This window comes from Cherax quadricarinatus, chromosome 58 (assembly GCF_038502225.1).
Source record: "Cherax quadricarinatus isolate ZL_2023a chromosome 58, ASM3850222v1, whole genome shotgun sequence".
Lineage (NCBI taxonomy): Eukaryota > Metazoa > Arthropoda > Malacostraca > Decapoda > Parastacidae > Cherax > Cherax quadricarinatus.
Window position 1 is genome coordinate 775,551 of NC_091349.1, and position 25,485 is coordinate 801,035.

General features: G+C 40.5%; 1 protein-coding gene across 19 annotated transcripts in view; it reads left to right on the forward strand.

Moving 5' to 3' along the window:
- The window catches only part of LOC128698016 (LIM domain-binding protein 2-like), a 740,316-nt gene that overhangs the window by 672,862 nt on the left and 41,969 nt on the right, over nt 1-25,485 (forward strand). The window lies entirely within an intron of this gene.

Below are 25,485 nucleotides of genomic sequence, written 5' to 3' on the forward strand. Positions count from 1 at the left end.
TCATCAGCAAAAAGTAACTGTGTCAGTTCCCATTTTGAATATGATTCCCCATAATTTAATCCCACCCCTCTCCCGAACACCCTAGCATTTACTTCCTTTACAACCCCATCTATAAATATATTAAACAACCATGGTGACATTACACATCCCTGTCTAAGACCTACTTTTACCAGGAAGTATTCTCCCTCTCTTCTACACCCTAACCTGAGCCTATCCTCATAAAAGCTCTTTACAGCATTTAGTAACTTACCACCTATTCCATATACTTGCAACATCTGCCACATTGCTCCTCTATCCACTCTATCATATGCCTTTTCTAAATCCATAAATGCAATAAAAACTTCCTTACCTTTATCTAAATACTGTTCACATATATGCTTCAATGTAAACACTTGATCTGCACATCCCCTACCCACTCTGAAGCCTCCCTGCTCATCCGCAATTCTACATTCTGTCTTACCTCTTAATTCTTTCAATTATAACCCTACCGTATACTTTTCCTGGTATACTCAGTAAACTTATTCCTCTATAATTTTTACAATCTCTTTTGTCCCCTTTCCCTTTATATAAAGGGACTATACATGCTCTCTGCCAATCCCTAGGTACCTTCCCCTCTTTCATACATTTATTAAACAAAAGTATCAACCACTCCAACACTATATCCCCCCCTGCTTTTAACATTTCTGTCATGATCCCATCAGTTCCAGCTGCTTTACCCCCTTTCATTCTACGTAATGCCTCACGTACCTCCCCCACACTTACATTCTGCTCTTCTTCACTCCTAAAAGATGGTACACCTCCCTGACCAGTGCATGAAATTACCACCTCCCTTTCTTCCTCAACATTTAAAAGTTCCTCAAAATATTCTCGCCATCTACCTAATACCTCCCTCTCCCCATCTACTAACTCCCCTACTCTGTTTTTAACTGACAAATCCATACTTTCCCTAGGCTTTCTTAACTTGTTTAACTCACTCCAAAAATTTTTCTTATTTTCATTAAAATTTCTTGACAATGCCTCTCCCACTTTTTCATCTGCTCTCCTTTTGCACTCTCTCACCACTCTCTTCACCTTTCTTTTACTCTCCATATACTCTGCTCTTCTTATATATAACACTTCTGCTTTGTAAAAACCTCTCATAGGCTAACTTTTTCTCTTTTATCACACCCTTTACTTCATCATTCCACCAATCACTCCTCTTTCCTCCTGCCCCCACCCTCCTATAACCACAAACTTCTGCCCCACATTCTAATACTGCATTTTTAAAACTATTCCAACCCTCTTCAACCCCCCCACTACTCATCTTTGCACTAGCCCACCTTTCTGCCAATAGTCGCTTATATCTCGCCCGAACTTCCTCCTCCTTACTTTATACACTTTCACCTCCCTCTTACTTGTTGTTGCCACCTTCCTCTTTTCCCATCTACCTCTTACTCTAACTGTAGCTACAACTAAATAATGATCCAATATATCAGTTGCCCCTCTATAAACATGTACATCCTGGAGCCTACCCATCAACCTTTTATCCACCAATACATAATCTAACAAACTACTTTCATTATGTGCTACATCATACCTTGTATATTTATTTATCCTCTTTTTCATAAAATGTGTATTACTTATTACCAAATTTCTTTCTACACATAGCTCAATTAAAGGCTCCCCATTTACATTTACCCCTGGCACCCCAAATTTACCTATTACTCCCTCCATAACATTTTTACCCACTTTAGCATTGAAATCCCCAACCACCATTACTCTCACACTTGATTCAAAACTCCCCACGCATTCACTCAACATTTCCCAGAATCTCTCTCTCTCCTCTACACTTCTCTCTTCTCCAGGTGCATACACGCTTACTATAACCCACTTTTCACATCCAATCTTTATTTTACTCCACATAATCCTTGAATTTATACATTTGTAGTCCCTCTTTTCCTGCCATAGCTTATCCTTCAACATTATTGCTACTCCTTCTTTAGCTCTAACTCTATTTGAAACCCCTGACCTAATCCCATTTATTCCTCTCCATTGAAACTCTCCCACCCCCTTCAACTTTGTTTCACTTAAAGCCAGGACATCTAGTTTCTTCTCATTCATAACATCCACAATCATCTCTTTCTTATCATTTGCACAACATCCACGCACATTCAGACTTCCCACTTTGACAATTTTCTTCTTCTTATTCTTTTTAGTAATCTTTACAGGAAAAGGGGTTACTAGCCCATTGTTCCTGGCATTTTAGTTGACTTTTACAACACGCATGGCTTACGGAGGAAAGATTCTTATTCCACTACACAATATTTATAATATATATATATATATATATATATATATATATATATATATATATATATATATATATATATATATATATCATATGGGAATCTTTATTCAGGAAACGTTTCGCCACACAGTGGCTTCATCAGTCCAATACAAAGAGGAAGGCGTAAGGAGAGGAGGAGTATGTATCATGTGGGAGTTCGAACTTATTGTCCCATCGTATTCCACTTGAACCTGGTATTAGACCTATCTACATACCTGCGTACAGAATGCCTCATTCACAAGTTGCTGTCGCAGAAGAATTGATCAATCAAATGCTTGATGATGGAGTTATTGCACCTAGCAATTCACCTTGGAATGCACCCTTGATCCTAGTACCTAAGAAGGATGGTACTTGGCGCCCAGTAATTGACTTTAGGAAGTTAAATGCGAAAACCATTCCAGATCGCTTCCCACTTCCTGTACTGGGTGATCTTTTACGTAACATCGGAGATAACAAAGTCTTTTCAACCCTGGATTTGTTACAAGGGTTTTGGCAAGTCCCTCTTCACGAGGACAGCCAAGAGCTAACTGCATTCTCCACTCCTACAGGTCATTATCACTTCCTCCGTATGGCATTCTCAAGAGTAAACACATGATGTCACTGTCCAATACCTGTCCGAATAGCCATTCCAATATGCAGTCATGAATGGGTTTACATTATTTATATTGTAGTTTAATAGCAAATAATGAACAAACAAAACACGCACCACACTGGTGGGAGGGCTGGCTGCCAGTTGTGGGGGTCGGAGGGAAGGTAGTAGGGACTCGCAGTGCTTGAGGAAGTGGTGGAGGCAGTGGTATTTAATAACATACATGTTATTAAACCATAACATGTATGTATTTAGTACAGTTTACGACGTTTTCATGTATTTTATGATTGTTCATGGTTCAACAAGTTAAGGAAGCAGTATTGTATTGTATTTCCCTACAATATATTGGGGTACCAAACATTTGCGATTTTTCAACATTCGCAAGGCTCTTGATCCCCTAACCCTCGCGAATGTTGAGGGAGACCTGTGTGTGTTATTATTTTTTTTTATTATCACACTGGCCGATTCCCACCAAGGCAGGGTGGCCCGAAAAAGAAAAACTTTCACCATCATTCACTCCATCACTGTCTTGCCAGAAGGGTGCTTTACACTACAGTTTTTAAACTGCAACATTAACACCCCTCCTTCAGAGTGCAGGCACTGTACTTCCCATCTCCAGGACTCAAGTCCGGCCTGCCGGTTTCCCTGAACCCCTTCATAAATGTTACTTTGCTCACACTCCAACAGCACGTCAAGTATTAAAAACCATTTGTCTCCATTCACTCCTATCAAGCACGCTCACGCATGCCTGCTGGAAGTCCAAGCCCCTCGCACACAAAACCTCCTTTACCCCCTCCCTCCAACCTTTCCTAGGCCGACCCCTACCCCGCCTTCCTTCCACTACAGACTGATACACTCTTGAAGTTATTCTGTTTCGCTCCATTCTCTCCACATGTCCGAACCACCTCAACAACCCTTCCTCAGCCCTCTGGACAACAGTTTTGGTAATCCCGCACCTCCTCCTAACTTCCAAACTACGAATTCTCTGCATTATATTCACACCACACATTGCTCTCAGACATGACATCTCCACTGCCTCCAGCCTTCTCCTCGCTGCAACATTCATCACCCATGCTTCACACCCATATAAGAGCATTGGTAAAACTATACTCTCATACATTCCCCTCTTTGCCTCCAAGGACAAAGTTCTTTGTCTCCAGAGACTCCTAAGTGCACCACTCACCCTTTTCCCCTCATCAGTTCTATGATTTACCTCATCTTTCATAGACCCATCCGCTGACACGTCCACTCCCAAATATCTGAATACATTCACCTCCACCATACTCTCTCCCTCCAATCTGATATCCAATCTTTCATCACCTAATCTTTTTGTTATCCTCATAACCTTACTCTTTCCTGTATTCACTTTCAATTTTCTTCTTTTGCACACCCTACCAAATTCATCCACCAATCTCTGCAACTTCTCTTCAGAATCTCCCAAGAGCACAGTGTCATCAGCAAAGAGCAACTGTGACAACTCCCACTTTATGTGTGATTCTTTATCTTTTAACTCCACGCCTCTTGCCAAGACCCTCGCATTTACTTCTCTTACAACCCCATCTATAAATATATTAAACAACCACGGTGACATCACACATCCTTGTCTAAGGCCTACTTTTACTGGGAAATAATTTCCCTCTTTCCTACATACTCTAAGTTGAGCCTCACTATCCTCGTAAAAACTCTTCACTGCTTTCAGTAACCTACCTCCTACACCATACACCTGCAACATCTGCCACATTGCCCCCATATCCACCCTGTCATACGCCTTTTCCAAATCCATAAATGCCACAAAGACCTCTTTAGCCTTATCTAAATACTGTTCACTTATATGTTTCACTGTAAACACCTGGTCCACACACCCCCTACCTTTCCTAAAGCCTCCTTGTTCATCTGCTATCCTATTCTCCGTCTTACTCTTAATTCTTTCAATAATAACTACCATACACTTCGCCAGGTATACTCAACAGACTTATCCCCCTATAATTTTTGCACTCTCTTTTATCCCCTTTGCCTTTATACAAAACAACTATGCATGCTCTCTGCCAATCCCTAGGTACCTTACCCTCTTCCATACATTTATTAAATAATTGCACCAACCACTCCAAAACTATATCCCCACCTGCTTTTAACATTTCTATCTTTATCCCATCAATCCCGGCTGCCTTACCCCCTTTCATTTTACCTACTGCCTCACGAACTTCCCCCACACTCACAACTGGCTCTTCCTCACTCCTACAAGATGTTATTCCTCCTTGTTCTATACACGAAATCACAGCTTCCCTATCTTCATCAACATTTAACAATTCCTCAAAATATTCCCTCCATCTTCCCAATACCTCTAACTCTCCATTTAATAACTCTCCTCTCCTATTTTTAACTGACAAATCCATTTGTTCTCTAGGCTTCCTTAACTTGTTAATCTCACTATATATATATATATGTATATATATATATATATATATATATATATATATATATATATATATATATATATATATATATATATATATATATATATATATATATATATATACATGTATATATATATATTATATATATACAGTGGAACCTCAAAAATCGAACTGCTCCCAACACGACCAATTATGTAAATGTATTTTTGTAAGTGCTTTTATAAGTGTATTTTTGAGGGTCTGAAATGGACTAATCTAATTTACATTATTCCTGATGGGAATAAATTCATTCGGTAAAGGCACTCGAACAGCCTTCTGGACTGAAGAAAGTTCGATATTTGAGGTTCCACTGTATATATATACGGATGTATATATTATATATATATACTATATATATATATATATACAGGGGGGAAGTGGAACAGAATTCTTCCTCCGTAAGCCATGCGTGTTGTAAGAGGCGACTAAAATGCCGGGAGCAAGGGGCTAGTAACGCCTTCTCCTGTATAAATTACTAAATTTAAAAAGAGAAACTTTTATTTTTATTTTTGGGCCACCCTGCCTTGGTGGGATACGGCCGGTTTGTTGAAAAAAAAAAATATATATACAGTGGACCCCCGGTTAACGAACTTTTTTCATTCCAGAAGTATGTTCAGGTGCCAGTACTGACCGAATTTTTTCCCATAAGGAATATTGTGAAGTAGATTAGTCCATTTCAGACCCCCAAACATACACGTACAAACGCACTTACATAAATACACTTACATAATTGGTCGCATTTGGAGGTGATCGTTAAGCGGGGGTCCACTGTATATATATATATACAGTGGACCCCCTGTTAACGATATTTTTTCACTCCAGAAGTATGTTCAGGTGCCAGTACTGACCGAATTTGTTCCCATGAGGAATATTGTGAAGTAGATTAGTCTATTTCATATATATATATATACATATATATATATATATATATATATATATATATATATATATATATATATATATATATATATATATATATATATATATACATTATATATATATATACATTATATATATATATACATTATATATATATATACATTATATATATGTATATTTATATATGTATATATATATATATATATATATATATGTATATATATATGTATATTTATATATGTATATATATATATATATATGTATATATATATATGTATGCAATAAGATCACAGTAAACAGGTGATTTCAGAATATGCAAAACAACCACTCTGAAAGAATAGAGAAATTCCAAGCGCTTTCGTGACTACTCACATTATCAAGGAACTATGAAAGTAAAGCATCCAAGGAAGCTATATAAGGGGTCTGGCCAGCACCTCACTATCAGATCCCACAACAGTTAAACACCTGACGCGTGCCGACAATAATATCAATATTTCCTTTGGTTTATATAAATTAGATCCATTTATAATTAATAGAATTTGGGAAGAGTTTAATAATACACCGGACAAATAATTTTTAAATTTTCTTGGGTATAATAGTTTGTGGGTGAGTTGTGCAAAGGACCTATCCAAGTTGGGTTGGCGCGCGTCAGGTGTTTAACCGTTGTGGGATCTGATAGTGAGGTGCTGGCCAGACCCCTTACATAGCTTCCTTGGATGCTTTACTTTCATAGTTCCTTGATAATGTGAGTAGTCACGAAAGCGCTTGGAATTTCTCTATTCTTTCAGAGTGGTTGTTTTGATATATATATATATATATATATATATGTACAGTGGACCCCCGCATAACGATGGCATCGCATAGCGATTTTTCCGCATAACGATTACTTTTATCGCAAAATTTTTGCCCCGCATACCGATTAAAAACCCGCATACCGATTTTCGTCCGAGACGCGTCCAATGTGCCCTCACATGTGCCGGCCGTCCCATTGTTTACCAGCCAGCCTCCGCGGTAACATCCAAGCATACACTCGGAATATTTCGTATTATTACAGTGTTTTCGGTGGTGTTTCTGGAAAATAAGTGACCATGGGCCCCAAGAAAGCTTCTAGTGCCAACCCTGTGGTAAAAAGGGTGAGAATTAGTATGGAAATTAAGAAAGATTTTGAAGGGTTTGGGGCTAACCCTGAGAAGCCTATGCCAGTTGTGGAATCCATTGTGCCTACTTCAAAGATTAAGGAAATGTGTGCAGAGTGGTTTGAACTGCAAACCTTTATAGATGAAAATCACCCTGACACAGCTGTTGCAAGCCGTGCTTGTGACTATTTCAATGACAATGTTATGGCCCATTTTAGGAAAGTCTTGAAGAAACGGGAGGTACAGAGCTCTATGGACAGATTTGTTGTGCGACAGAGGTCCAGTGACTCTGAAGCTGGTCCTAGTGGCATTAAAAGAAGAAGGGAAGTAACCCCAGAAAAGGACTTGCTACCTCAAGTCCTAATGGAAGGGGATTCCCCTTCTAAACAGTAAGAAGATAATGCTCTCCCCTCCTCCCATCCCATCAATCATCACCAGATCTTCAATAAAAGTAAGTGTCATGTAATTGTGCATGCCTTTTTCAGTTTGTGTGTATTAAAATTAACATTTCATGTGGTAAAAAAAATTTTTTTTCATACTTTTGGGCGTCTTGCACGGATTAATTTTATTTCCATTATTTCTTATGGGGAAAATTAATTCGCATAACGATTATTTCGCATAACGATGAGCCCTCTTGCACGGATTAAAATCGTTAACCGGGGGTCCACTGTATATATATATGTATATATATATATATATATATATGTATGTATATATATATATATATATATATATATATATATATATATGTATATATATATATATATATATGTATATATATATGTATACATATATACAGTGAACCCCCGGTTAACGATATTTTTTCACTCCATAAGTATGTTCAGGTGCCAGTACTGACCGAATTTATTCCCATAAGGAATATTGTGAAGTAGATTAGTCCATTTCAGACCCCCAAACATACACGTACAAACGCACTTACATAAATACACTTACATAATTGGTCGCATTCGGAGGTAATCGTTATGCGGGGGTCCACTGTAATGTATATATATATATATATATATATATATATATATACAGTGGACCCTCAACCAGCGATATTAATCCGTTCCTGAGAGCTCATCGTTAATTGAAATAATCGTTAGTCAAGTTAATTTTCCCCATAAGAAATAATGGAAATCAAATTAATCCGTGCAAGACACCCCAAAGTATTGAAAAAAAACATTTTACCACATGAAATATTAATTTTAATACACACAAACTGAAGAAGACATGCACAGTTACATGACACTTACCTTTATTGAAGATCTGGTGATGATTGATGGGATGGGAGGAGGGGAGAGCATTGATCTTCTTAGTGTTTAGAAGGGGAATCCCCTTCCATTAGCACTTGAGGTAGCAAGTCTTTTTCTGGGGGTTAGTTCCCTTGTTCTTTTAATGCCACTAGGACCAGCTTCAGAGTCACTGGACTTCTGTTGCACAACATACCTGTCCATAGATACCTGTACCTCTCGTTCCTTTATGACTTTCCTAAAGTGGTTCACGACATTGTCAGTGTACAGGTTGCCAACACGGCTTGCAGTAGCTGTGTCAGGGTGATTTTCATCAATAAAGGTTTGCACTTCAAGCCACTTTGCACACATTTCCTTAATCTTAGAAGTAGGCAACTTCTTCAATTTCTCTATCTCCTCCTCCGAAGCAGTTTCCTCAGGTCTGCCCTCTTGCTGTTCAAGATGATCTGGCAGCTCATCAGTGGTTAGTTCTTCATTGTCCTCCACCACCAACTCTTCCACATCCTCCCCACTAACCTCCAACCCCAAGGACTTCCCCAATGCCACAATTGATTCCTCAACTGGCATAGGATTCTCAGGGTTAGCCTCAAACCGTTCAAAATCCCATTTGTCTACACATTCTGGCCACAGTTTTTTCCAAGCAGAGTTCAAGGTCCTCTTAGTCACTTCCTCCCAAGCCTTACCTATAATGTTAACACAATTGAGGATGGTAAAGTGATCTTTCCAAAACTCTATTAGAGTCAGTTGAGTTTCTGAGGTCACTACAAAGCACCTTTCAAACATAGCTTTTGTGTACAGTTTCTTGAAGTTGGAAATGACCTGCTGGTCCATGGGCTGCAGGAGAGGAGTGGTATTAGGAGGCAAAAACTTCACCTTAATGAAGCTCATGTCCCTAGAAAGTTGCTCTGCCAAGTCTGAAGGATGACCAGGAGCATTGTCTAACACCAGGAGGCACTTAAGGTCTAATTTCTTTTCAATTAGGTAATTTTTCACATTGGGGGCAAATGCATGGTGTAAAAAGTCATAGAAAAAGTCCCTAGTGACCCATGCCTTACTGTTTGCCCTCCACAGCACACACAAATTAGCCTTGACGACATTGTTTTTCCTCAACACTGGGAGTTTCAGAGTGATACACCAATAAAGGCTTCACTTTGCAATCACCACTAGCATTGGCACACATCAACAGAGTAAGCCTGTCTTTCATAGGCTTATGTCCTGGGAGTGCCTTTTCCTCCTGAGTAATGTACGTCCTGCTTGGCACCCATGGGACAAGTGGGGCGCGCTCAGGCCAAAGTGGACGCGTCTTGAACGGAACGAATAGCGTTGCTCAGGTTTTTAAGCGCTAGTCGAGGCAAAATTTTTGCGTTAAAATGTATCGCTAGTCATATTTATCGTTAGTCGATGCCATCGCTGGTTGAGGGTCCACTGTATATGTGTGTGTGTGTGTGTGTGTGTGTGTGTGTGTGTGTGTGTGTGTGTGTGTGTGTGTGTGTGTGTGTGTGTGTGTGTGTGTGTGTGTGTGTGTGTGTGTGTGTGTGTGTGTATATATATTTTTTTTTTCAACAAGTCGGCCGTCTCCCACCGAGGCAGGGTGACCCAAAAAAGAAAATCCCCAAAAAGAAAATACTTTCATCATTCAACACTTTCACCACACTCACAAATTATCACTGTTTTTGCAGAGGTGCTCAGAATACAACAGTTTAGAAGCATACACCTATAAAGATACACAACATATCCCTCCAAACTGCCAATATCCCAAACCCCTCCTTTAAAGTGCAGGCACTGTACTTCCCATTTCCAGGACTCAAGTCCGACTATATGAAAATAACCGGTTTCCCTGAATCCCTTCACTAAATATTACCCTGCTCACACTCCAACAGATCGTCAGGTCCCAAGTACCATTCGTCTCCATTCACTCCTATCTAACACGCTCATGCACACTTGCTGGAAGTCCAAGCCCCTTGCCCACAAAACCTCCTTTACCCCCTCTCTCCAACCCTTTCGAGGACGACCCCTACCCCGCCTTCCTTCCCCTATAGATTTATATGCTTTCCATGTCATTCTACTTTGATCCATTCTCTCTAAATGACCAAACCACCTCAACAACCCCTCTTCTGCCCTCTGACTAATACTTTTATTAACTCCACACCTTTTCCTAATTTCCACACTCCGAATTTTCTGCATAATATTTACACCACACATTGCCCTTAGACAGGACATCTCCACTGCCTCCAGCCGTCTCCTCGCTGCTGCATTTACCACCCAAGCTTCACACCCATATAAGAGTGTTGGTACTACTATACTTTCATACATTCCCTTCTTTGCCTCCATAGATAACGTTTTTTGACTCCACATATACCTCAACGCACCACTCACCTTTTTTCCCTCATCAGTTCTATGATTAACCTCATCCTGCATAAATAAATAAATATATATATATATATATATATATATATATATATATATATATATATATATATATATATATATATATATATATATATATATATATATATATACATATTGGTAGATAAAAGACTGTTGAGTAGACTTCAGGATGTACATGTTTATAGAGGGGCCACAGATATATCAGATCACTTTCTAGTTGTAGCTACACTGAGAGTAAAAGGTAGATGGGATACAAGGAGAATAGAAGCATCAGGGAAGAGAGAGGTGAAGGTTTATAAACTAAAAGAGGAGGCAGTTAGGGTAAGATATAAACAGCTATTGGAGGATAGATGGGCTAATGAGAGCATAGGCAATGGGGTCGAAGAGGTATGGGGTAGGTTTAAAAATGTAGTGTTAGAGTGTTCAGCAGAAGTTTGTGGTTACAGGAAAGTGGGTGCAGGAGGGAAGAGGAGCAATTGGTGGAATGATGATGTAAAGAGAGTAGTAAGGGAGAAAAAGTTAGCATATGAGAAGTTTTTACAAAGTAGAAGTGATGCAAGGAGGGAAGAGTATATGGAGAAAAAGAGAGGTTAAGAGAGTGGTGAAGCAATGTAAAAAGAGAGCAAATGAGAGAGTGGGTGAGATGTTATCAACAAATTTTGTTGAAAATAAGAAAAAGTTTTGGAGTGAGATTAACAAGTTAAGAAAGCCTCGAGAACAAATGGATTTGTCAGTTAAAAATAGGAGAGGAGAGTTATTAAATGGAGAGTTAGAGGTATTGGGAAGATGGAGGGAATATTTTGAGGAATTGTTAAATGTTGATGAAGATAGGGAAGCTGTGATTTCGTGTATAGGGCAAGGAGGAATAACATCTTGTAGGAGTGAGGAAGAGCCAGTTGTGAGTGTGGGGGAAGTTCGTGAGGCAGTAGGTAAAATGAAAGGGGGTAAGGCAGCCGGGATTGATGGGATAAAGATAGAAATGTTAAAAGCAGGTGGGGATATAGTTTTGGAGTGGTTGGTGCAATTATTTAATAAATGTATGGAAGAGGGTAAGGTACCTAGGGATTGGCAGAGAGCATGCATAGTTCCTTTGTATAAAGGCAGAGGGGATAAAAGAGAGTGCAAAAATTATAGGGGGATAAGTCTGTTGAGTATACCTGGTAAAGTGTATGGTAGAGTTATAATTGAAAGAATTAAGAGTAAGACGGAGAATAGGATAGCAGATGAACAAGGAGGCTTTAGGAAAGGTAGGGGGTGTGTGGACCAGGTGTTTACAGTGAAACATATAAGTGAACAGTATTTAGATAAGGCTAAAGTGGTCTTTGTGGCATTTATGGATTTGGAAAAGGCGTATGACAGGGTGGATAGGGGGGCAATGTGGCAGATGTTGCAAGTGTATGGTGTAGGAGGTAGGTTACTGAAAGCAGTGAAGAGTTTTTACGAGGATAGTGAGGCTCAAGTTAGAGTATGTAGGAAAGAGGGAAATTATTTCCCAGTAAAAGTAGGCCTTAGACAAGGATGTGTGATGTCACTGTGGTTGTTTAATATATTTATAGATGGGGTTGTAAGAGAAGTAAATGCGAGGGTCTTGGCAACAGGCGTGGAGTTAAAAGATAAAGAATCACACACAAAGTAGGAGTTGTCACAGCTGCTCTTTGCTGATGACACTGTGCTCTTGGGAGATTCTGAAGAGAAGTTGCAGAGATTGGTGGATGAATTTGGTAGGGTGTGCAAAAGAAGAAAATTAAAGGTGAATACAGGAAAGAGTAAGGTTATGAGGATAACAAAAAGATTAGGTGATGAAAGATTGGATATCAGATTGGAGGGAGAGAGTATGGAGGAGGTGAACGTATTCAGATATTTGGGAGTGGACGTGTCAGCGGATGGGTCTATGAAAGATGAGGTGAATCATAGAATTGATGAGGGAAAAAGAGTGAGTGGTGCACTTAGGAGTCTGTGGAGACAAAGAACTTTGTCCTTGGAGGCAAAGAGGGGAATGTATGAGAGTATAGTTTTACCAACGCTCTTATATGGGTGTGAAGCGTGGGTGATGAATGTTGCAGCGAGGAGAAGGCTGGAGGCAGTGGAGATGTCATGTCTGAGGGCAATGTGTGGTGTGAATATAATGCAGAGAATTCGTAGTTTGGAAGTTAGGAGGAGGTGCGGGATTACCAAAACTGTTGTCCAGAGGGCTGAGGAAGGGTTGTTGAGGTGGTTCGGACATGTAGAGAGAATGGAGCGAAACAGAATGACTTCAAGAGTGTATCAGTCTGTAGTGGAAGGAAGGCGGGGTAGGGGTAGGCCTAGGAAAGGTTGGAGAGAGGGGGTAAAGGAGGTTTTGTGTGCGAGGGGCTTGGACTTCCAGCAGGTATGCATGAGCGTGTTTGATAGGAGTGAATGGAGACAAATGGTTTTTAATACTTGACGTGCTGTTGGAGTGTGAGCAAAGTAACATTTATGAAGGGGTTCAGGGAAACCGGCAGGCCGGACTTGAGTCCTGGAGATGGGAAGTACAGTGCCTGCACTCTGAAGGAGGGGTATTAATGTTGCAGTTTAAAAACTATAGTGTAAAGCACCCTTCTGGCAAGACAGTGATGGAGTGAATGATGGTGAAAGTTTTTCTTTTTCGGGCCACCCTGCCTTGGTGGGAATCGGCCAGTGTGATAATAATAATAATAATAATAATAATAATAATAATAATAATAATAATAATAATAATAATAAATAAATAAATAAATAAATAAATAAATAAATAAATAAATAAATAAATATATATATATATATATATATATATATATATATATATATATATATATGTGTCTGCCTCCACATTTGTGAGGGTTTGGGAATCAAGAATCTTGTGAATGTTTGGTACCCAAATATATTGTAGGGAAATATAATAATAGAATTTACTTAGCCTAACAATACTGCTTCCTTAACCTATTGAACCATAAACAATCATAAATCATAAAATATTGTACTAGTGCCAGCCCTTTGGTAAAGAAGGTGAGAATGACTATAGAATTCAAGAAAGAACTTGTAGCAGAGTACCAAAGTGGAGGAGGAAGAGAGAGGGGAGAATGTGCCTTCTTCAGTGATTCTACGATATGTATGATACTAAAGCAACATGAGTTGATAAAGGCTATAGCGCCAGCCAGCAATAAAGTGTAGCATTAACAATGTAGCAAGTAAGTTAAGCAATTAATCAATAGAAAAAGGACAGCACGAACCTAACTCCTCCAATGTTGTTGGAGTTATATAGGGCGACTGACAACACCGCCGCCTCTAGTCTCTACCGCCTCCACCACCACTATGTACAGCTTATGTCTCAGTGGCCCTTATACACCCAACAACACTAACACAACAACACTCGTGATATACTTAATGATATATTTTATTCATTCTAAAGTATATGTCATGCTTCTATGTTATTAATATTCTTTATTATGTCATATTAGATGAATTGTGATAGATAAATAAGCTGTAGAGTTGATATTAGTGTCATATTGAAGGACTATCTTGTCCTATCTCCAAACAAACTCTGCCACCATCACAATTCCTAACATACGTAATGACATATTTTGAATATGATTGGGCGGCTGGGAATTTGCAAATGTTCGAAGCCTGCAAAAGTGGAGAACATGAATGTTGAGAGAGACCTGTATATACAGTGGAACCCCGATTTTCGCATGCCCCAGTTATCGGCTGATTCGGTTTTAGAACCGTTTTTTGTACGAAATTTTGCTCCAGATATCGGACCTTGATCCGGAAATCGCATATATCAGACACGTCCACCCACTGGGATGCCTCTTCAGTCTGGCTCTGTCACTGGTTGAGTGAGCACTGATCCGAAAAATTTCGCAATTTTTGTGCTTGTTTATTGATTGTGACTGTGTAATAAGCCACCATGGACCCAAAGAATGTTCGTAGTGCCAGCCCTTTGGTAAAGGGCTGAGAGAGAGGAGAGAATGTGCCTTCTTCAGTGATTCTACGATATGTATAATACTAAAGCAGCAGGAGTCGATAAAGGCTATAGCGCCAGCCAATGATAAAGTGTAGCATTAACAGTGTCCCAAGTAAGTTAAGCGATAGAAAAATGACAGCATGAAATGTAACTCCTCCAGTGTTGTTCAAGGTATATAAGGTCACTGACAACACAGCTGCCACCACCACCACTACTATACGGCTTATGTTCTCAGTGGCCCTTATAAACCCAACACCACCACCACCACCACCACCACCACTCCACATATGTAATGATATATTTTATTCATTCTCGAGTGCATATCAGGTTTCTATGTTATTAATATTGTTTATTATGTCATATTAGATCAATTGCGATAGATAAATAAGCTGTAGAGTTGATATTAGTGTCATATTGAAGGAGTATTTTGCTGCCACCTCCACCACTAGTGGTGGCAGAGGCAGAGAGTTTGTTTGTCCTGCCTCTAAACAAACTCTCCGCCTCCGCCACCACTAGCCACATATGTAATGACATATTTTATTCATTCTAGAGTGTATATCAGGTTTCTGTGTTATTTATATTGCTTATTATGTTATATTAGATCAATTATGATAGATAAATAAGCTGTAGAGTTGATATTAGTGTCATATTCTTTAACCCTTTGACTGTCGCAACCCCAAATCCTGAAGTGTCTCCTGGTGTCGAAGAATATTAAAAAAAAAAAAAAAATTCTCATGAAAATGTTAAGATTAATTTTCTAATTGTTTTAAGCCCCAAAAGAAATTTTTACAATCAGTACTTATGGAGATATAGAGGTGTAAAGTTGGCAGAAAATGAGCCGCGTATGGCAACAGCGGCAAATGCCGCTCGTTGTATACAACACAATAACCGCATAAACATAATTATCAATATATTGTTTACAAAACTTGTTCACACAAACAATACAAAAAATTGTTTATTACTATTGTTCTATAATATATATATACAAATGTACAGTCACTGGACATGTTCCTAGAAGTTCTGCAGCTTGTGGAACTCTTTGAAACATGGTTTCATACACAATGGTGTTTTACACTCCTCACACATAAAACGAGTGTGTCTGCATTTTTGTGGGCTTTTTTTTATGTGCACAGACAAAACACCTCTCTGAACAGTTTTCTTCATAGTAGTAGCAGACAGTTGTGTTAGATTAGTTATCCTAGGTAAAATGTGTCATCATTCCTTCCTACCTACCTTTCTTCATTCTTTCTTTCTTTCTTCATTCTTTCCTTCCTTCTGGTTTCTATAATACAGTGGAACCTCAAATATCGAACTTTCTTCGGTCCAAAAGTCTGTTCGAGTGCCTTTACCGAATGAATTTATTCCCATCAGGAATAATGTAAATTAGATTAGTCCATTTCAGACCCTTAAAAATACACTTATAAAAGCACTTACAAAAATACACTTACATAATTGGTTGTGTTGGGAGCAGTTTGATTTTTGAGGTTCCACTGTATATACTGTACACACATATACATGTATAGTCACTGGACACTTTCATATAACTGCTATTATTTTCAGCAAGCTTGCTTTTTTTTTTGTGTGTGTGTGTGTGTGTGCGTGTGTGTGTGCGTGTGCGCGTGTGCGCATGTGTGCGTGTGTGTGTGTGTGTGTGTGTGTGTGTGTGTGTGTGTGTGTGTGTGTGTGTGTGTGTGTGTGTGTGTGTGTGTGTGTGTGTGTGGACTTCTAAATGTGCTGAGTCAGGGTCTGGCAGCTGTCAAAATGACATTATATTATTACTCACTCCCCCTACCACCTGTCAACACAGTGGGCTTCCATGCTTGCTTCCCCTCCATCCTCCTACCTAATTATTTTTCTTTATTCTTTCATTCTCTTTCATTCTCCTTCATTTTTCTGGTATCTTGGGCATTGCTTTTGGTCACAAACTTCTCAAAACCATGAAATTGATCTTCACTGACACTTCCATCTGTGTTAGAGCATCACTTGGGAAGAGAAGAGTCCCAGATTTGCTGGGGAGTCACATATTTCTTACTGCTAGGCATGATGAACAAGGACTACTGAAATGGTATTCCCACAATGCATGGTGCACACTGACCATGGAGACCCATTCTTTCACATGTGGGTCTACCAGCTTTCTCCTGCTTGATTTGAAGCCGCTAGAATTTTGGCATATTAAAACGTCAAACACATTGGCACGTAAGACGTATACATATGACCAAAACAGTCAAAGGGTTAAAAAATTAATTTTTTGTGAATATTTTTGGGTGTCTGGAACGGATTAATTGTATTTACATTATTTCTTATGGCAAATATTGATTCAGTTTTTGCACGTTTTGGTTTTAGAACAACCTTCTGGAATGGATTAAGTTCGAAAACCCGGGTTCCTCTGTGTGTGTGTGTGTGTGTGTGTGTGTGTGTGTGTGTGTGTGTGTGTGTGTGTGTGTGTGTGTGTGTGTGTGTGTGTGTGTGTACTCACCTATTTGTACTCACCTATTTGTGGTTGCAGGGGTCGAGTCCTAGCTCCTGGCCCCGCCTCTTCACCGGTTGCTACTAGGCCCTCTCTCTCCCCGCTCCATGAGCTTTATCAAACCTCGTCTTAAAACTATGTATGGTTCCTGCCTCCACTACGTCATTTTCTAGGCTATTCCACTGCCTTACAACTCTATGACTGAAGAAATACTTCCTACTATCTCTCTGACTCATTTGTGTCTTCAACTTCCAATTGTGGCCTCTTGTTTCTGTGTCCCCTCCCTGGAACATCCTGTCTTTGTCCACCTTGTCTATTCCACGCAGTATTTTATATGTCGTTATCATGTCTCCCCTGACCCTCCTGTCCTCCAGTGTGGTCAGGCCGATTTCCCTTAATCTTTCCTCATAGGACATTCCCCTTAGCTCTGGAACTAACCTTGTCGCAAACCTTTGTACTTTCTCTAGTTTCTTGACGTGCTTTATCAAGTGCGGGTTCCAAACAGGTGCTGCATACTCCAGTATGGGCCTGACATACACGGTGTACAGTGTCTTGAATGATTCCTTACTAAGGTATCGGAATGCTGTTCTCAGGTTTGCCAGGCGCCCATATGCTGCAGCAGTTATCTGATTGATGTGTGCTTCCGGAGACATGCTCGGTGTTATACTCACCCCAAGATCTTTCTCCTTGAGTGAGGTTTGCAGTCTTTGGCCACCTAGCCTATACTCTGTCTGTGGTCTTCTGTGCCCCTCCCCCATCTTCATGACTTTGCATTTGGCAGGATTAAATTCGAGAAGCCATTTGCTGGACCAGGTGTCCAGTCTGTCCAGGTCTCTTTGAAGTCCTGCCTGGTCCTCATCAGATTTAATTCTCCTCATTAACTTCACATCATCTGCAAACAGGGACACTTCTGAGTCTAACCCTTCCGTCATGTCGTTCACATATACCAAAAATAGCACTGGTCCTAGGACCGACCCCTGTGGGACCCCGCTCGTCACAGGTGCCCACTGTGATACATCATTACGTACCATGACTCGTTGTTGCCTCCCTGTCAGGTATTCTCTGATCCATTGCAGTGCCCTTCCTGTTATATGCGCCTGATGCTCTAGCTTCTGCACTAATCTCTTGTGAGGAACTGTGTCAAAGGCCTTCTTGCAGTCCAAGAAGATGCAATCAACCCACCCCTCTCTCTCTTGTCTTACTTCTGTTATTTTATCATAAAACTCCAGAAGGTTTGTGACACAGGATTTGCCTTCCGTGAATCCGTGCTGGTTGGCATTTATACTCCTGTTCCGTTCCAGGTGCTCCACCACTCTCCTCCTGATAATCTTCTCCATAATTTTGCATACTATACACGTCAATGACACAGGTCTATAGTTTAGTGCCTCTTTTCTGTCTCCTTTTTTAAAAATGGGAACTACATTTGCCGTCTTCCATACCTCAGGTAGTTGCCCAGTTTCCAGGGATGTGTTGAAGATTGTGGTAAGTGGCACGCACAACATATCTGCTCCCTCTCTAAGGACCCACGGGGAGATGTTGTCTGGTCCCATTGCCTTTGAGGTATCAATGTCCCTTAGCAGTTTCTTCACCTCCTCCTCATCTGTATGTATGTCGTCCAACACTTGTTGGTGTATTCCTTGCTGGTGTCCCCATCTGGTCTGTCCCCCCAGAGTCCTTCCTGTCTCTACTGTAAATACTTCCTTAAATCTCGTGTTGAGCTCCTCACATACCTCTTGATCGTTTCTTGTGAGTTCTCCACCTTCCTTCCTCAGCCTTATCACCTGGTCCTTGACTGTTGTCTTCCTCCTAATGTGGCTATACAGCAGTTTCGGGTCAGATTTGACTTTCGATGCTATGTCGTTTTCATACTGTCGCTGGGCCTCCCTCCTTATCTGTGCATACTCGTTTCTGGCTCTTCTACTAATCTCCTTGTTTTCCTGGGTCCTATGCCTCCTGTACCTTTTCCATTCTCTGTTGCACTTAGTTTTTGCCTCCCTACACCTTCGGGTAAACCAAGGACTCGTTTTGGTCTTCCTATTATTTCCGTTTCCCTTGGGAACAAAACTTTCCTCTGCCTCCTTGCACTTTGCTGCCACATATTCCATCATCTCGTTTACTGATTTTCCTACCATTTCTCTGTCCCACTGAACCTCCTGCAGGAAGTTTCTCATACCTGTGTAGTCCCCCCTTTTATAGTTTGGCCTTTCCCCTTCAGTTCCTGTTACCTTCTCCACTTGTAACTCTACTATATAGTCAAAACTCAGAACCACATGATCGCTAGCTCCAAGGGGCCTCTCATAAGTGATGTCCTCAATGTCTGAACTGCTCAGGGTGAACACAAGATCCAGTCTTGCTGGCTCATCCTCCCCTCTCTCTCTGGTTGTGTCCCTGACATGTTGATGCATGAGGTTTTCAAGTACCACATCCATCATCTTGGCTCTCCATGTTTCGGGACCCCCATGTGGCTCCAGGTTTTCCCAGTCGATCTCCCTGTGGTTGAAATCGCCCATTACCAGTAACTTTGCTCTGCTCGAGTGAGCTCTTCTTGCCACCTCAGCCAGTGTGTCCACCATCACCCTGTTGTTTACTTCGTACTCCTCTCTTGGCCTCCTGCAGTTCTGTGGTGGGTTATACATCACTCCAATGACTACTTTATGTTCTCCGGACTGAATTGTACTTACAATGTAGTCTCTTTCTCCAATCATGTCCATGCCTTCCATTTCCTCAAATCCCCATCGGTGTTTTATGAGCAGTGCAACCCCTCCTCCTCCTCTACTCCTTCTATCTTTCCTCAGGATCTGATATCCTGTTGGGAAGATTGTGTCTCTTATTGTCTCAGCGAGTTTTGTTTCTGTGACTGCTATGATGTCTGGGGATTTTTCACTGATTCTTTCATTCCACTCCTCATGTTTATTCATTATTCCATCCGCGTTTGTGTACCAAACCTTTAGTTTCTTTTCTATCATTGTGGTCATGCAAGAATATTGGGGTTGGGGGAGCGAGAGCCTTGGTGGGGGCCTATATGGGGCTGTGGTGTAGGTGGGGTTTGTGTTGATGGGGGTGGGGTCAGAATGCCCATAAGGGACAGCTGTTGGGGTGAGGTTTGTGATATGGGGATTGGTGGCAGAGGGAACAGTGAGTGGGTTGTAGTATAGGTTGCTCAGTTGCGTTGGGAATGTCGCGGGTGGAGTCTTTTGGTGGGAGATTCTGTGGGGTGTGTTTGCCCTTCCTCCTGTGTCTGGGTCCTGCTCATTTTCATTGCTTCTCGTTCCTCCTTGCGTCTCTGTACCCTCTCTTTCAGTGTAGTCCTTTCTTCTTGTGTTCTGTCGCGGTCGAGGTATACTCTCTGGTACCCCTCTTTGTCCCTCAGTCTTGCTTTCTCTTGCAGAATCCTGGTTCGAACTGATTCTTCCTTGAAAGTTACTCTGACAGGCCGTATCCTTCCACTCGCAAACCACCCAATTCTCTGAAAATTTGTCACCTGGGTCATATTGCCCTCCCCTATTGTTTTCATGATGCCTTCAATCATTTTTTTCTCCTCCTGTTTTATTTCTTCAAAGTTGGCCCCCTTGGCTTCTTGGAGCCCGTACACAAAAACTGACCTCACCCTTTCCTCCTCCCACTGAGTCTCCATCTGCGTCCTCTGAGGCATTTTATTTCCTGTGTGTGTGTGTGTGTGTGTGTGTGTGTGTGTGTGTGTGTATGTATATATATACAGTGGACCCCCGCTTAACGATCACCTCCAAATGCGACCAATTATGTAAGTGTATTTATGTAAGTGCGTTTGTGTGTGTATGTTTGGGGGTCTGAAATGGACTAATCTACTTCACAATATTCCTTATGGGAAAAAATTCGGTCAGTAATGGCACCTGAACATACTACTGGAATGAAAAAAGTTCGTTAACCGGGGGTCCACTGTATATATATATATATATATATATATATATATATATATATATATATATATATATATATATATATATATATATATATATATATATATACAGTGGACCCCCGCATAACGATCACCTCCGAATGCGACCAATTATGTAAGTGTATTTATGTAAGTGCGTTTGTACGTGTATGTTTGGGGGTCTGAAATGGACTAATCTACTTCACAATATTCCTTATGGGAACAAATTCGGTCAGTACTGGCACCTGAACATACTTCTGGTGAAAAAATATTGTTAACCGGGGGTCCACTGTATATATATACAGTGGACCCCCGGTTAACGATTTTAATCCGTGCAAGAGGGGTAATTGTTATGCGAAATAATCGTTATGTGAATGAATTTTCCCCATAAGAAATAATGGAAATAAAATTAATCCGTGCAAGACACCCAAAAGTATGAAAAAAAAATTTTTTTTACCACATGAAATATTAATTTTAATACACACAAACTGAAAAAGGCATGCACACTTACATGACACTTACTTTTATTGAAGATCTGGTGATGATTGATGGGATGGGAGGAGGGGAGAGCATTATCTTCTTACTGTTTAGAAGGGGAATCCCCTTCCATTAGGACTTGAGGTAGTAAGTCCTTTTCTGGGGTTACTTCCCTTCTTTTTTTAATGCCACTAGGGCCAGCTTCAGAGTCACTGGACTTCTTTCGCACAAGATATCTGTCCATAGTGGCCTGTACCTCTTGTTCCTTTATCACTTCCCTTAAGTGTTTCACAACATTGTCAGTGTAATAGTCACCAGCACGGCTTGCAATAGCTGTGTGAGGGTGATTTTCATCCATGAAGGTTTGCACTTCAAGCCACTTTGCACAGATTTCCTTTATCTTTGTAGTAGGCAACTTCTTCAATTTCTCTCTCCCCTCCTCTGAACCAGTTTCCCCAGGTCTGGCCTCTTGCTCTTGAAGTTGATCTATCAGCTCATCAGTGGTTAGTTCTTCATTGTCCTCCTCCACCAACTCTTCCACATCCTCCCCACTAACCTCCAACCCCAAGGACTTTCCCAATGCCACAATGGATTCCTCAACTGGCATACTCCTCTCAGGGTTAGCCTCAAACCCTTCAAAATCCCTTTGGTCTACACATTCTGGCCACAGTTTCTTCCAAGCAGAGTTCAAGGTCCTCTTAGTCACTCCCTCCCAAGCCTTACCTATAAGGTTTACACAATTGAGGATATTAAAGTGATCTCTCCAAAACTCTCTTAGAGTCAGTTGAGTTTCTGAGGTCATTACAAAGCACCTTTCAAACAGAGCTTTTGTGTACAGTTTTTTGAAGTTTGCAATAACCTGCTGGTCCATGGGCTGCAGGAGAGGAGTGGTATTAGGAGGCAAAAACTTGATGTTAATGAATTTCATGTCCCCATAAAGTCGCTCTGCCACGTCTGTAGGATGACCAGGGGCATTGTCTAACACCAGGAGGCACTTAAGTTCTAATTTCTTTTCAGTTAGGTAATCTTTCACATTGGGGGCAAATGCATGGTGTAACCAGTTATAGAAAAATTCCCTAGTGACCCATGCCTTACTGTTTGCCCTCCACAGCACACACAAATTATCCTTGAGGACATTCTTTTGCCTGAACGCTCTGGGAGTTTCAGAGTGATACACTAATAAAGGCTTCACTTTGCAATCACCAGTAGCATTGGCACACATGAGAAGAGTAAGCCTGTCTTTCATAGGCTTATGTCCTGGGAGTGCCTTTTCCTCCTGAGTAATGTAGGTCCTGCTTGGCATTTTCTTCCAGAACAGGCCTGTTTCATCACAATTAAACACTTGTTCAGGTTTCAGTCCTTCAGTTTCTATATACTCCTTGAATTCCTGCACATATTTTTCAGCTGCTTTGTGGTCCGAACTGGCAGCCTCACCATGCCTTATCACACTATGGATGCCACTACGCTTCTTAAATCTCTCAAACCAACCTTTGCTGGCCTTAAATTCACTCACATCATCACTAGTTGCAGGCCTTTTTTTAATTAAATCGTCATGCAACTTCCTAGCCTTTTCACATATGATCGCTTGAGAGACGCTATCTCCTGCTAGCTGTTTTTCATTTATCCACACCAATAAGAGTCTCTCAACATCTTCCATCACTTGCGATCTTTGTTTCGAAAACACAGTTAAACCTTTGGCAACAACAGCTTCCTTGATTGTCTTTTTGGTGCCCACAATAGTAGCGATGGTTGATTGGGGTTTCTTGTACAACTTGACTAGGTCGGCAATACGCACTCCACTTTCATACTTATCAATGATCTCTTTCTTCATTTCAATGGGTATCCTTACCCTTATTGGTGTACGGTTGGCACTAGAAGCTTTCTTGGGGCCCATGGTCACTTATTTTCCAGAAACACCACCGAAAACACTGTAATAATACGAAATATTCCGAGTGTATGCTTGGATGTTAGCGCGGAGGCTGCCTGGTAAACAATGGCACGGGCGGCACATGTGAGGCTGGGTGAGGGCGCACATTAGACGCGTCTCGGACGAAAATCGGTGAGCGGGTTTTTAATCGGTATGCGCGGCAAAAATTTTGCGATTAAAGTAAGCGGTATGCGAAATAATCGCTATGTGATGCCATCGTTATGCGGGGGTCCACTGTATATATTGGATTAATATAGGGTGAAAAGTATATATATATATTCTTCAACTTTGCAGTTTTGCCTGTCTTGCACCCCAGAGTACAGCAACACTCAAGGCTAGAGAGTACAAGTGCCTCAAAGAATATTATCACTGGCTTGGCATGTCTTGTTTTGAAGGTTCAAGTTATGCAGCTTATCATTTTCTTGTGGTTGTTAAAAAACCACTGCTGTCATCCTTTGAATGTAACATCTGCCAGTATCATTACTCTGCTCTGTTGAGTTTTTTTCGTATCTCAGTTTTATTTCTTAAATTTTTCCACATTTGCTACGTATATTGCATTTTGAAGAAGACAGTAGATAAAATGTGTGTGGACCCTCCTGCTTCTTGACAGGGTACGATATTTCTTGTATTACTTTACTTTAACCCTTAAACTGTCCAAGCGTAGATCTATGTTCACTCGTGTAGCACTCTGAATGTAGATCTATGTTTCCTTTACATAAGAAAGCATGTAAAATCGAGAGTAGATTTATGTTCGGAGCACTATGCGAGTGAACGTAGATCTACGTTTGGACAGTTTAAGGGTTAAGCAATCCATAAACTGAAACACATTTACAGGAAATGTTTTAAATATTTCAGTACCTGTCAAAACAGTTTACTAAATTTTTACAAGTACTTTATTATAATAAATAATTTTGGTTCGTCACAAAATTGCATCATTGTGCATCAGTAAATTTCAGGCTCTCAAGTTATTCACTTTATGGAAGTGTAATGTGTTTGTATTTTTTTACAAATCGTTCATGTTATTATGTACTATTTTATGTGCTCTCGTCATTAGAAGGCAAGTAGAACCATATACAGTATAAGGATGTATTGATGATATGCTGCACAAACAAACACACACGCACACACACACACACACACACAAACAGAGCATGTCTGGCAGTGGGGTGTGTGTGTGTGTGTGTGTGTGTGTGTGTGTGTGTGTGTGTGTGTGTGTGTGTGTGTGTGTGTGTGTGTGTGTGTGTGTGTGTGTGTGTGTGTATAAATATATCCGTTTATTATAAGTCTGATAGTTTTCAATTGTGAGAGAACAGGTCACCATTTTTGTCTTCTAACATCTCATTGTTTACATATTGCTGTATTTTGGCAGCTGGTAGCCACTGATTTTACACCAATCAGCTTTCTCGGAGCAAACTCAGTACACAATCCAGAGTGGCACTCATCTCTCCAGCTAAAACTGGCCATATCTTTTTTTTGTGTGAAATAATTCAGGACCCCTGCAAACTGTCCTCCATGCATCTATATGCTCTTGTTTTGTCATGTCACTTCAGTCTGATGCAATCTTTCACTCATCTCCACAAATTTGCCAGGTAATGCCAACACAGCTTATTTGCACAGCACTACCTTATTAGACATCTGCCAAACTGACAAATTAGTAAATGCAAAACTTATTAAAATTACAATTACTGTACAAGTTATTTAAACAAATACAAA